The sequence below is a fragment of the Saimiri boliviensis genome, chromosome 17, assembly GCF_048565385.1.
Source record: "Saimiri boliviensis isolate mSaiBol1 chromosome 17, mSaiBol1.pri, whole genome shotgun sequence".
In the NCBI taxonomy this organism is placed as follows: Eukaryota; Metazoa; Chordata; class Mammalia; order Primates; family Cebidae; genus Saimiri; species Saimiri boliviensis.
Genome location: NC_133465.1, coordinates 58,813,630 through 58,827,568, shown reverse-complemented (window position 1 = coordinate 58,827,568; position 13,939 = coordinate 58,813,630). Strand labels below are relative to the sequence as shown.

General features: G+C 35.8%; 1 protein-coding gene across 6 annotated transcripts in view; it reads left to right on the top strand.

Moving 5' to 3' along the window:
* ABCA6 (ATP binding cassette subfamily A member 6) overlaps positions 1-10,341 on the top strand; it is a 95,882-nt gene extending 85,541 nt beyond the window's left edge. Inside the window, exons 40-42 of one of the 6 annotated variants that reach the window (XR_012514700.1) lie at positions 560-845; positions 2,957-3,068; positions 10,238-10,341. The gene's annotated coding sequence lies outside the window, so the exon portion shown is untranslated. Of the gene's footprint in view, positions 1-559; positions 846-2,953; positions 3,069-10,237 lie in introns of all 6 variants that reach the window. The other 5 variants (XR_012514699.1, XR_012514702.1, XR_012514701.1 and 2 more) reach the window with 5 other exon arrangements.
* Positions 10,342-13,939: the final 3,598 nt, after the last annotated feature.

The window sequence follows — 13,939 nt, the reverse complement described above, 5'->3', positions numbered from 1 at the left end:
ACTTTCATGAAAGATGCTGCAGTTAATATTCACACAATGAAACTGAGGTGCAGATGAAAACTCAGTTTCCTTTGTTACCCTGAAAAAAACTACATTGCTTTACTGCCGTATTTCTGGATTCAGGTTTTAAAATGTCAAAGGTTTTGAAGTAGTTTCTAACCCAATTTGTATGTATTTACTTGTCATTAAAATATATATATATAACTTATGTATATAAATATAGATATAAAAAATTAAAATATATTTATATATAGATATATCTAATATATAAATATATTTAATATATAAATATATTTCAAATTTATATATCTATATTTTGAATTTATATGTCTATATTTATAAATATATGTTATATATATATTTTTATATATTTATGTTATATATATTTATGTATTTTCCACTTTGCTCTGCTTTACTCTTCTCTGGATTGGCTTCTTATCTTTGTTTAAATCATTTGTGTTGGGTTCAACTATCCCATTAGGGCCTTATATGAAAAGACTGATTGAGAAAGGCTAGATTCTCCTTGGTTTGATAGCTCCTAATGTTTTGATGTGTCCAGCCAACCATCTGCAACTACAAACTCCCTGCTGAGTAACAAGCAGGAGACAAAGAAATGGAAAACAGCAAAGAAATCACCATGTGAGCAGAAGATAATTTTGGCAGCCTAGCTGAAGTGCAACCAAATTCTCCTCAGAAATCAGTATAAAACAGAACTATTCACAATGAACATGAAATTAAAAGCATGATGTAGTCGTGACCCAAAAGGAATGTGAATTCTTCTCCAGAACATGCAGAGACCCATGGATGAACTGTGTTTCTAGATTTTTCCTCCAACTTTCCTGAGAGTAAGTTAACCTCTAAAACTGTGGTTATTTTGCATGTAGAAATATAACGTAAGACTATAAATAGGAATACCAGACATTCAGGTAGAAACCATCAAATACAGTAAGTTATTAAAGAGTCATTTTGACTTTTCAAATCATTTATTTTATTTTGTATGACTAAATAACCAATTAAAGAACTAAGAATTTGTATTTTTACCCCATAAATAAAACATATTTGGACAAATAGCATACATTATCTAAAAGACTATTGAATAAATCAAAGAAATGTAATGTTATATTGCTTCTTTGTAAGTATGAACTATTTCCAAAGTTATTTGAATTACTTATTCTTCTTTGTTTTTAATTTTACTGCCAGAGGAATTGTAAGCATTACAGGATGTACAATTCTGAGTTTTGAATTGTTTTTAACTGGCTTGAGAATATTTTCATCAAGAAAACTTAGGGAAATATTTTTATTGATCTTGATTATACTAACTATGTAAAAATTTTGATCTAATTTGTTGCCCAGTGTAACAAATTAGAAAAATTTGTTCTGTGAATAACAGGAATTTTATCTGATTGGGAAATGACTGACTTTTTATAACCAATTTTTTATTTCTAAATTATACAATTTCCTATTCAGAACAATTTAAGCTAAGTTTTGTGTTATTATGGTGGGTGGTATATTTTTTCTCTGATATTTACACTAAAGCATTCAGTGGGAAAAAAAATCAGTTTTAATGCTCAGAGACAAATAACCAAATTCATGACAATGAGATTATATAATTGTTTTTTATTCATAAATATTTTCTAGCACATACATTAATTCACAGAAAGAAAGTAGTCACATGAGGTTGATCACAGCATTGATTCTTAGTTGGAAATGTTGCAGTTTGGTTTGAGTCAGGATTTCCAGGCTATCACAGCCTGCTCTGATGGCATGATTATCAGGAGCTCATCTGCATCACTGGTGAATCTCTTTAGTAACTTTTGCACAGTTTTTAAACATAAGTCCATGCCCTCCTTTGTTCTGCCGATGAGGCGTGTCATAAAAGTAATGTCCAGCAATGTCTTCCTGTCTTGTCCTCAGGTCTCAGGCTTTTGGACTCCTTCCCTCCACCCTGCCCCCACATTAACGTTCTATTGCTGCTGTAAAAAAGAAAAAAAAAACTTAATAATGATTTAGAACAAAACAGATTTATCACCTTACAGCTTTGGAAGTCAGAAGTGTAATGCAGGTCTCACTGGGTTAACATCAAGGGGTCAGCCAGGCTGTGTCTCTTTCTGGAGGCTGTAGGGGAGAATCTGTTTCCTTACCCTGTATAGCTTCTAGAGGCTTCTTGCATTCTTTGGTTCATGGTCTTCTTCCTCCATCTTCAAAGCCAGCAACAGCAGATCGAATCCTTCTTCCACCACCTTACTCTAATCTCTCTGTCTGCCTTCCTGTTTTACTTTTTAGGACCCTTGAGATTACAAGTGGTCTGCCCAGATAATCCAGGATGATCTTCCTATTTCAGACTCAGCTGATTAGCAAACTTAATTCCATCTACTGCCTTAATTCCCCTTTGTTATGTACTATAACATATTCACAAAGTCCAGGATTAGAATGGGACCTTATTCTGCCTATCACATTCCTTTCAACCCTGCCTTGTGATATGGTTTCACTCCATCCCCACCCCCTTCTCGTCTTGAATTCTAACTCCCATAATCCCCATGTGACATGGGAGGGACCCAGGGGGAGGTAGCTGAATTATGGAGGCAGGTCAACAGTGAATAAGTCTCATGAGGTCTGATGGTATTATAAAGGGAAGTTCCCCTACACAAGTTCTCTTGCCTGCTGCCATGTAAGACATTAACTTTGCTCCTCATTTGCCTTCAGCTATGATTGTGTGGCCTCCCCAGCCATGCAGAACTGTTAGTCAATTAAACCTCTCTCCTTTATGAATAGCCCAGTCTCAGGTATGTCTTTTTTTTTTTTTTTTTTTTTTTTTGAGACACAGTCTTGCACTGTCGCCTGGGCTGGAGTACAGTGGCATGATCTCGGCTCACTGCAACCTCTGCCTCCCGGGTTCAAGTGATTCTCCTCCCTCAGCCTCCCAAGTAGCTAATTTTTTTTTTTTTATTTTTAGTAGAGATGGAATTTCACCATGCTGGCCAGGCTGGTCTCGAACTCCTGGCCTTGTGATTTGCCTGCCTTGGTCTCTCAAAGTGCTGGGATTATAAGTGTGAGCTGCTCACCCTCAGGTATGTCTTTATTAGCAATGTGAGAATAATCTAATACACCTTGCCTTTCAAACTTCAGTAACAGCACAGTATTCCCTGCAATACACCGTAGATAGACTCCATCTCTGGCACTACCCCCTTGGGGATGATTTGAATTAATTATCTTCCCACTTGAGCTGTCTCTTGAAGGGGTCAGCATATTTGCTCCTGCCATAATTACGGTAGGATGGACCACGAACCTAGGATCCAGGAGCACCCTTATCAGTAAACCCACTGAAAGAACAATAGAAACTTTATGATTGCCATTGCTGTTCAATATAGCACCAAAAGAGGATACCGTTGACATGAAACACACAGGTCTTATTAGTCAACTGGCCTTGTGCTCCATTGTATCAACCCTTGAACTTCTACTACCTTTGAATCCATTTTTGGGTGAGTTTCCCATCCTAGAACGTTGGGTTCTCTTAGCTAAGATTAGGTCTTATATTTTCTTTATCAGTTAAAACAGTTCATGGTCATTAAAGCTCTATAACTGTCAGAGCATTTTTGTTATTCTGCCTTATATGTGACACCATTACGTAAAATGGTGTCGTATTTGCATTTAACCCATACTATCCTGTGTACTTTAAATCATCTCTAGCTTATTTACAATACCTAATGCAATGTAAATTCTAAGTAATTGTTATACTTTATTGTTTCAGGAATAATGATAAGGAAAACAAAACTTCTACATGTTCGGTATAAACCCAGCCATCCTTTTTTTCTGAGCATTTTCTACTGGCAGTTGGTTGAATCCACAAGTGCAGAACCCACAAATGCAAATAGCTGGCTATAGCTTTTGAGCTGTGCTAACATGTAAGAGTATAAATAATTAGATTATACCCACACTACCACACTGAAATTGTCATATCGGAAATAAGTTACCTTCACTATGTTGTAGTAGGTCAGTTAATGGCTGTTGGACAGATATGTCCTGAATTCTTTGTTCTCTGCAAACAATTCTATAAAAAATTGTTGGTGGGGGGCGGTGGCTCATGCCTATAATCCCAGCACTTTGGGAGGCCGAGATGGGTGGATCACGAGGTCAAGAGATCGAGACCATCCTGGTCAACATGGTGAAACCCCGTCTCTACTAAAAACACAAAAATTAGCTGGGCGTGGTGGCGCATGCCTGTAGTCCCAGCTACTCGGGAGGCTGAGGCAGGAGAATTTCTTGAACCCAGGAGACAGAGGTTGCGGTAAGCCGAGATCACACCATTGCACTTCAGCCTGGGTAACGAGCGAAACTCCGTCTCAAAAAAAAAAAAAAAAAAGTCTTATTAAAGCATTGGCCTGTGTTTTACAAAGTGAAAGTCTGGCTGACTAGGGGATCTGTGTACAAGCCTGAAGGCTAATCTCTCTCTCTGTAAGCCTGGGCCCTTGTGTGGATTACCCTTAAGGCCAAGGCTGAGCCCATAAGCAGGCAGGTATGGGTGATTGCCTCTCATTGAAAATGGCAGCCTACAAATAATTATCCCTATATTGATTTCAATAACGTAATATTAGAATAAGGTATCTGTTTAAGTACCTTCAAGCACAATTTTATATGATTCGTTTATCGGTATTTGGTTGATTCATTATCCCTAACTTTACTTCCTGCCTATTCACTTATATGTAGGCAGGTTCTAGCCACTGTGGATATGAAGATTAGTTTGGGTGCTCTTTTCTACCTTCAGTAAAAGTGGGCCATCTACTTTGCAAGAATAAAGTTTTTCTATAATAACACCAAACCTATTCCTTGACCCAACAGTCCTTTCTACATTAATTACATTTGTATGACCATACCATCTCCCCAGAATGCATTTTCACACCACTGAGTGCTAGTTGAAACGATGAGTTCCAAGTCTCCCTGCTTCTTGGGATGTTTCATAGGAAAATCTCCATTGACCAAGTGACACAGCTCTGGCTTTTATTTCTGTGCCTTTTCATCACTACATATTCAACTATTCCAAAATAATTATTACCGCCATCACTCTACTTTAGTACCTTCTGTTCATTATCTCTTACACAGTATATCCTACACAGTATATCAGGCTTCACCTGATAAAGTAGGCTTTTGTAAATATCCAGAGGATGAAGGAAAAGGAGTTGAAAGATACAGAAGTAAGATTCAAAATTTTATTTCATTTCCTCTGCTTCTAGCTTCTGAAAGAGATTGTAGAGTGTTGGTACAATTTCTTCCTTAACAGTTTGATAGAATTCCCAGTGAACCTATTCACTGAGAACCCACCAGTGATGCGTTCTGTTTTGAAGATTATTGATTATTAAATCAGTTTATTTTACAGATGTAGGCTAATTCAGATTGTCTATTTATTCTTGTGTGAGTATTGATAGATTATCTTTTTGAAGGAACTGATTCATTTCATCTAGGCTATCGAATTTGTGAGCATAGGGTTGTTCATAATATTCCTTGATTGTCTTCTTAATGTCTTTGAGATCTGTAGCAATATCCCCTCTTTCATTTCTAATATTAGCAACTTGTGCTGTCTCTCTTTTTTCTTAGTTAACCTTAGTAGAGGTCTATTGATTTTATTGATGTCAGAGAACCAGCTTTTGGTTTACTGATTTTTCTCTATTGATTTCCCGTTTTCAATTTCATTGATTTCTATCATAATGTTTACTATTTCTTTTATTTTGCTTACTTTGAATTTAATTTGCTTTTTGTTTTCTAATATCCTAAGGTGTAAGCTTAGATTATTTACTTTAGATCTTTCTTCTTTTCTAATGTATGCATTGGCTTCTATAAATTTCTCTCTAAGCAAAGCTTTCACTGTATGCCACAAATTTTGATAAGCTGTGTTTTCATTTTTATTTAGTTCAAAATAAGTTTTTATTTGTCATTAGATTTTTTTCTTTGACTTTTATGTTACTTAGAAGTGTGTTATATAATCTCCATGTATTTGGGGATTTTCTGGCTATCTTTCTGTTATTAAATTCTAGTGTTATTCTGCTGTAGCCTGAGAGCATGCATGGTATGATCTCTATTCTTTTAAAATTTCTGAGGTGTGTTTTATGGTCTGAAATTGGTTTATCTTGGTGAACATTCCATGTGAGCATGAGAAGAATATATTTTCTGCTGGGTGAAATAGTGTACACAAATGTTCATTTTATCCAGCTGGTTGATTATATTGTCGAGTTCAGCTCTGATTTTATATATTTTCTGTCTGCTGGATCTGTCCATTTCTGCCAAGAGAGGTGTTGACGTCTCCAACTATAAGAGTGGATTCATCTATTTCTCTTTGCAGTTCTTTCAGTATTTTGACACTGTTGTTAGGCACACACATGTTAAAGATTGCTGTGACTTCTTGGAAATTGGCCTCTTTATCATTATGTAACTTCTCTCTTTATCCGTGATAATTTTCCTGTTTTGAATGAAAAGTCTGTTCTGTTTCAGAAGTCTGCTCCATCTGAAATTAATATAGTTATTCCAGCTTTCTTCTGATTAGTGTTAGCATTGTCCATCTATATTTATCCATCTACTTTTAATCTATACGTTTCTTTATACTTAAAGTTGGTTTCATGTAGACAACATGTAATTACATCTTTTTTGTCATCTGCTCTGACAATCTCTCTTTTAATTGGTACATTGAGACCATTGATGATCAAAGTGATTATTGACATGTTAGATTAGTATCTACCGAATTTATTACCATTTTCTATTTATCGTCTTTGTTCTGTTCTTCAATTCTAGTTTTGGTCTACATTTTTTCTGCCTTTTGTGGTTTTAATTGAGCATTTAATATAATTTAATTTTTTTCTTAGAATATCATTTATTTTACACAATTTTTTTTTGTTTTTTGTTTTTACTTTATTTCATGGTTGCCTTAGAGTTTGCAATATGTATTTACAATTAATCCAAGTCAGCTTTCAAATACTATACCACTTCACTGGTAGTGTATCTTATAATAACAAAATAACCCCAGTTCCTCCCTTTTGTCTCTCATATCGTTACTGTCCTTCATTTCACTTATAGATAAGCATACATGAACATTATATATGAATGTAATATATATATCATATATGTAGCATTTATATACATATATACACATAAGTATATACAATTGAATACATTGCTAATATTTTCTATTATGTTACAGATCAATTAAAAATAAGAAAAAGTTTTTATTATACATTCACTTATCCTTTCTTTCTCTGATGCTTTTTCTTTCTTTATGTAGACCAATTTTTTTTTTTTTTTTTTTTTTTTTTTTTGTGACAGGGTTTCACTCTTTTGTCCAGGCTGGAGTGCAGAGTTGCCAAGAGCTCACTGCAGCCTCGATCTGTCAGGCCCAAGTGATCCATTATACCTCAGCTTCCTAAGCAGCTGGGGCCTCAGGCATAAGCCATCATGCCTCACTAATTTAAATACTTTTGTTTTTGTAGAGACAGGGTCTCCCTATGTTGCCCAGGCTGGTCTTGAACTTCTGGGCTCAAGTCATCCTCTCACCTCAGCCTCCTAAAGTGCTATAATTGCAGGCATGAACCACTGTGACCAGACTTAGGTCTAAATTTGTGACATATCATTTTACTTCTTTTGAAATAAATTGACACATATTTTGCAAGGCAGGTCTACTGGCAACAAGCTCCCTCACTTTTTGTTTGTCTGAGAAAGTCCTTCTCCTTCACGTTTTGTGAATAATACCACAGAGTAAATTCTACTAAGAGTAAAAGTCTAATTTGGTGATTTTTTTTCCTCTCAACACATTAAATACTTTATTCTCTTCTTGTTTGCATGATTTCTGAAGAAAAGTTAGATAAAATTCTTATTTTTACTCCTCTATAGCAAGATATTTTCTTCCTCTGCCTTCTTTAAGAATTTTTTCTTTATCTTTGATTATCTGTAATTTGAAAATGATATTTCTTGGTGCAGTTGTTTGAGCAAATATTCTGCTTGGTGCTCTCTGAACTTCCTGAATCTATGGTTTGGTGTCTAGCTATAATCTGGAGAAATTTTCAGTCATTACCATTTAAAAATATTTCTTCTGCTCCTTTCTTTCTTTTTGGTATGCCCATTAGGCATATGTTACACATTTTTAATTGCCTCACAGTTCTTAAATATTCTGCTCTGGTTTTTTTTTTCAGTCTTTTTTGTTTTCTTTTCTGTTTTGGATTTTTTCTCAGCTATGTGTAGTCTACTAATAAGCTTATCAAAGATCAAAGGAATTCTTCACTTCTGTGATAGTATTTTTTTAATATTAGGCATTTATTTTTGGTTCTCTCTTAGAATTTTTATCTCCCTGCTTGCCTTGTCTGTCTGTTCTTGCATGATGCAACATTATAATAAGTGTATATTTTGTCTCTGACCCCTAGTTTTGGCACAAAGCTCCTGAAATTTTTGTAATTTCCTGAGTCATAGGGGTGATGGGAACAGTGTTTGCTGTGATATTTGGTCTCTGTTCCTGACACAGAGCTTCTAAGACCAGGAACCTCTGAAGTGAAAGGTGTGTTTTTGTGTTAATGTGAGGTCTGATGGCTGAAATCCCCTAGATTGTTTCAGGATGGGACTGGTTGTCTGGGAATCAACCATATGATTAGAAGGTTTCAGCCTCATTCCCAGATGTCCAGGGAGAGGAGAGGAGCTGGAGTTCTAATTAATCACCGATGGCCAATGATTTTATTAATCATGCCCATGTAATGAATTCTTCATAAAAACCCTAACTGAAGGAGTTTGGGTAACTTCTGGGTCGGTGAACATATCAACGTGCTGGGAAGGCAGTATACATAAATGATATGTCACAAATTTAGACCTAAGTCTGGGCACAGTGGTTCATGCCTGCAATTATAGCACTTTAGGAAGCAGGGTGAGAGGATGACTTGAGCCCAGAAGTTCAAGACCAGCCTGGGCAACATAGGGAGACCCTGTCTCTACAAAAACAAAATTATTTAAATTAGATGAAGTGGGGAGAGATAGCATGGGGAGAAATGCCAGATGTAGGTGAAGGGGAGGAAGGCAGCAAATCACACTGCCATGTGTGTACCTATGCAACAATCTTGCATGTTCTTCAGATGTACCCCAAAACCTAAAATACAATAAAAATAAATAAATAAATAAACAAATAAATAAATAAATAAATAAAAATAGAGATGGGGTCTCACTTTGTTGCCCAGGCCGGTCTCTAACTCCTGGCCTCAAGCAATCCTCCTGGCTCAGCCTCCCAAAGTGCTGAGATTACAGGCATAAGCCAATGTGCACAGCCTGTAATTATTTTTTGGTGGCTAGACATGACTTCTTGGGTAAAAGTTAAACAATCTCTTAAGTTCGTGGCACACAAAATAATTGATTCAAACAAAGCTCCCATCTTGTTTTGATTACTTATTTTCTTTAATTTCCAATTCCCACTTTTCACCCAAACTCCATTCTTATTTCCCACTTCCAAAGATAACCTTTCTATTGTATTAGAAATGGTGATCCTTTAGTTCCTGGATATTTTTGGAAAATGTGTATTGCATGTGAATTGATATCAATGTGAATTGATATCAATGATATTGTGACCTAATGCTCAACCTTTCTCTTTCTTTCTTTTTTCCTTTGAACTGGAGCTATATTTTTAAGATATCTTCATGTGGATGAGTGTATGCCCATCCAATGTGCCTCAATCCTACATAGTAATCTTTGGACTGTATCCATAAAAATTTGCTTTACAACACCATGCCACAATAATCTACATTATAAAGAACATCCTTGAACTGTTCCTCTCATGAACTCATGTGAGAATTTCCTTGGGCTGCATATTCAGGAGCAGAATTGACTGATAGTAGGATATTTCTAAGTAGTAATGAATGAGTAATGAATCACACATGTGACTGGGTAAGTTTGTACCCCCAACAACAGGGAAGAAAGTTCCTTTCTCCCCATTAGACAATTTAACAACACCCACAGTTGAGGAGCTAGCAACAAAGGACACTATTCACTCTTCTGATTTTTCTCAATCCAATGATGGAGAAATGATATCTGATAGTTGTTTTAATTCTTATTTCTTTCAATATTGAGTTTAAACATTGCCTCATGTTTTATTTTAGCCTTTTGGCTTTCTTCTTCTCCAGGCATGCAACTGGACACAGCTGTTACAATGCTTCTTTTATGTTTGATTGCACAATGTTTTCTACTTCAGACCTTCACATTTGCTTCCTCTTTTTCCGTGTTTTTAAAGGAAACAGGTCAAAATGAGCAAGAGATGTATGAGCGTGGGTCAGCAAACATAGTCTCCTCTCTGCAAGAACTGTCTCAAAAAATGGAGGATGAGAAGACACACTTTGTTGGTATGATTCAGAGTCTATATGTTCTCATATTTAGAGGATGAAAAAGTACTTTCTCAGGCTACACAAACACTTTATTTTCATTATTTAATACTGCACATATGCATATTCAAATTAACAAGCTAGATTTTTATTTTTCAAATTCTGGGCTTTACTGTTTTTTCAATTAAAATGTATTTTTCCAAATTAAAATATGTATTATTGCTTTATGTCTTACTAGAAGCATTTTTAAAGAATTCAAATTCAGAAATACTTGAAAAATAAAGACACATCTTTATACAGCAGAGATAACAATTCTTAACTTCTGAGCCCATTTGAATCTCATGAAGGCATAGGTACAGAGAAGTTCAGGGCCAAAGTAAAAATCAGGCAGGGAATCCAAAATTTAGGAAACAGTCAAAAGACAAATTGTAGCACTTCTACACAATGTCACTATAGACACAGATGATGTCAAGTTGAAAGAAATAATGGTCATGTAAACTGATGATATCTTCTGATATCTTCTCATATCATTTGAAGTTTTCTTGGGGACATAGAATCTCCATGATGAAAGAGCACAGAGACCATTCAGGTAACTTTTATAGAAGAAAAAATATATTTTGTTGTTGCTATCATAAGAGTAGCCACAGGGGACATACCTGATAGCAGAGCTGAGACTACACAAACATATACAGCCACAACATATACCTTTAATTTCTGAACATAAAGGATATTCATATTTATTAAATGAAACTTATGTACTTATTAAAAAATATATTTACTATTATTTCTAAGTTACTCCTAAAAAACACCTGAACAAAATGATCTTACTCATTTACTCCCATTTTCTTAAAGTTTAGTGCTTTCTTGACATAAGCAACAGAAGAGCCAACCAAGCTCAAGAAGAGAATTCTTCTTATAAAATATTATATTATATTATAAAATATAATAAAAACTGGTCTTAAAAACATTTGAGGCCAGGGCGGCGGTTCACGCCTGTAATCCCAGCACTTTGGGAGGCCAAGGCGGGCAGATCATGAGGTCAAGAAATCGAAATCATCCTGGCCAACATGATGAAACCCCGTCTCTACTAAACAATACAGAAATTAGCCGGGCGTGGTGGCACGCGCCTGTAGCCCCAGCTACTCGGGAAGCTGAAACAGGAGAATTGCTTGAACCCAGAAGGCAGAGGTTGCAGTGAGCCAAGATCATGCCACTGCACTCCAGCCTGGCACCTGGCGATGGAGCGAGACTGTGTCTCAGGAAAAAGAAAAAAAAATCATAAAGTAATTCTGCTATATTCTCTTCGGGTATACTCTGCAAATCTCAACTGAGAAGACTTACCATCCACTATGTTATCATGGACTTTGCATTTTGAAACATTTGAAATTTTGTTTTTTTTTCTGTAGCCAAGATTGTATTGTTCTGTAATAAAGGGTGTGTTCTTCTTCTTCTAAAGCTCATTGTCAAGCAGTGAATGAAAAATGAAGTGTGAAGGTGCAGTATTCTGGGAGAAAGGCTTTGTAACTTTCCATGGTAGCTGCCGTTCATGCTGCTATCATAGAAATGAGTATAAAGTTAAAGGAATCGAACTGCATTAAATTTGAATTTTGATAGATGGCGATTTAATGGATTATTCTATTCTGTCATTTATTCACTTCATTATGAGGCAAAATATACTGAACAACTTCCATATTCAAACCATTGTACTCAGTACTGGGGATCAGAAAACAAGTGGAACACAGGCACTTTTCTCCAGGGACATTGGTACTGGGGGAGATAGAAACATGGATATGTAGTCATAATAAGAGTTTAGATTCTATCATTGATTTTATTTTTAACTTTTTTTTTTCCCCTTAGAGGCAAAGTTTTACTCTGTTGCTCAGGCTGGAGAGCAGTAGCTTTTCGCAGACGTGATTATAATTCACTGCAGCCTTAAACTCCTGGGCTCAAGTGATCTTCCCACCTCAGCCTCCCTAGTTCATTATTAATTTGGCTCTCTTTAAGTCTGTTATTGGTGTGTAGAAATGCTTGTGATTTCTGCACATTGATTTTGTACCCTGAGACTTTGCTGAAGTTGCTTATCAGTTTCAGGAGATTTTGGGCTGAGACAATGGGGTCTTCTAAATATACAATCATGTTGTCTGCAAATAGAGACTATTTGACTTCCTCCTTTCCTAATTGAATACCCTTTTTTTTTTTTTTCTTGCCTGATTGCTCTGGCTAGAACTTCCAATACTATATTGAATAGGAGTGAGTGGTGAGAGAGGGCATCCTTGTCTAGTGCCAGATTTCAAAGGGAGTTCTTCCAGCTTTTGCCTGTTGAGTATGATATTGGATGTAGTTTTGTCATAAATAGCTTTTACTATTTTATGATACATTCCATTGATACCTAATTTATTGAGAATTTTTAGCATGAAGCGCTGTTGAATTTTGTCAAAGGCCTTCTCTGCCTCTATTGAGATAATCATGTGATTTTTGTCTTTGATTCTGTTTATGTGATTGATTATGTTTATAGGCTTGTGTATGTTGAACCAGCCTTGCATCCCTGGGATGAAGCCTGCTTGATTGTGATGAATAAGCTTTTTGATGTGCTGTTGCATTCGGTTTGCTAGTATTTTATTGAAGATTTTTGCATCGATGTTCATCATGGATATTGTCCTGAAGTTTTCTTTTCTTGTTGAGTCTCTGCCTAGTTTTGGTATCAGGATTTTTTGGGTCTCACAGAATGAGTTAGGGTGGATTCCCTCTTTTTGTATTGTTTGGCATAGTTTCAGAATGAGTGGAACTAGCTCCTCCTTGTATGTCTGGTAGAATTTGGCTGTGAATCCCTCTGGACCTGGACTTTTTTTCGGTTGGTAGGCTGATTGCTGCCTGAGCTTCAGCCCTTGTTGTTGGTCTACTTAGGGTTTCAACTTCTTCCTGGTTTAGTCTTGGTAGAGTGCAAGTGTCCAGGAATTTATCCATTTCTTCCAGGTTTACTGGTTTATGCGCATAGAGCTGTTTGTAGTAATCTCTGATGGTAGTTTTTATTTCTGCAGAATCAGAAATTTTTATCATTTTTTAATTGCATCTATTTGATTCTTCTCTCTTTTCTTTTTTTATTAGTCTGGCTAGTGGTCTGTCTATTTTGTTGATCTTTTCAAAAAAACAGCTCCTGGATTTACAGATTTTTTTGAAAGGTTTTTTTGCATCTCTATCTCCTTGAGTTCTGCTCTGATCTTAGTTATTTCTTGTCTTCTGCTAGGTTTTGAGTGTTTTTTTTTTTTTTTTTTTTTTTTTTTTTTTTTTTTTTTATCTTGCTCCTCTAACTCCTTCAATTTTGATGATAGAGTGTCGATTTTAGATATTTCCTTGTTTCTCATGTGGCATTTATAGCTATAAATTTCCCTCTCAACACTGCTTTAAAGGTGTCTCAGAGATTCTGGTAAGTTGTGTCTTCACTCTGATTGGTTTTGAAGAACATCTTTATTTCTGCTTTCATTTCATTGTTTATCCAGCCGACACTCAGAAGCAAGTTGTTCAGTTTCCAAGTAGTTGTGCAGATTTGAGTGAGTTTCTTAATTTTGAGTTCTAATCTGATTGCGCTATGGTCTGATAGACTGTTTGTTATGATT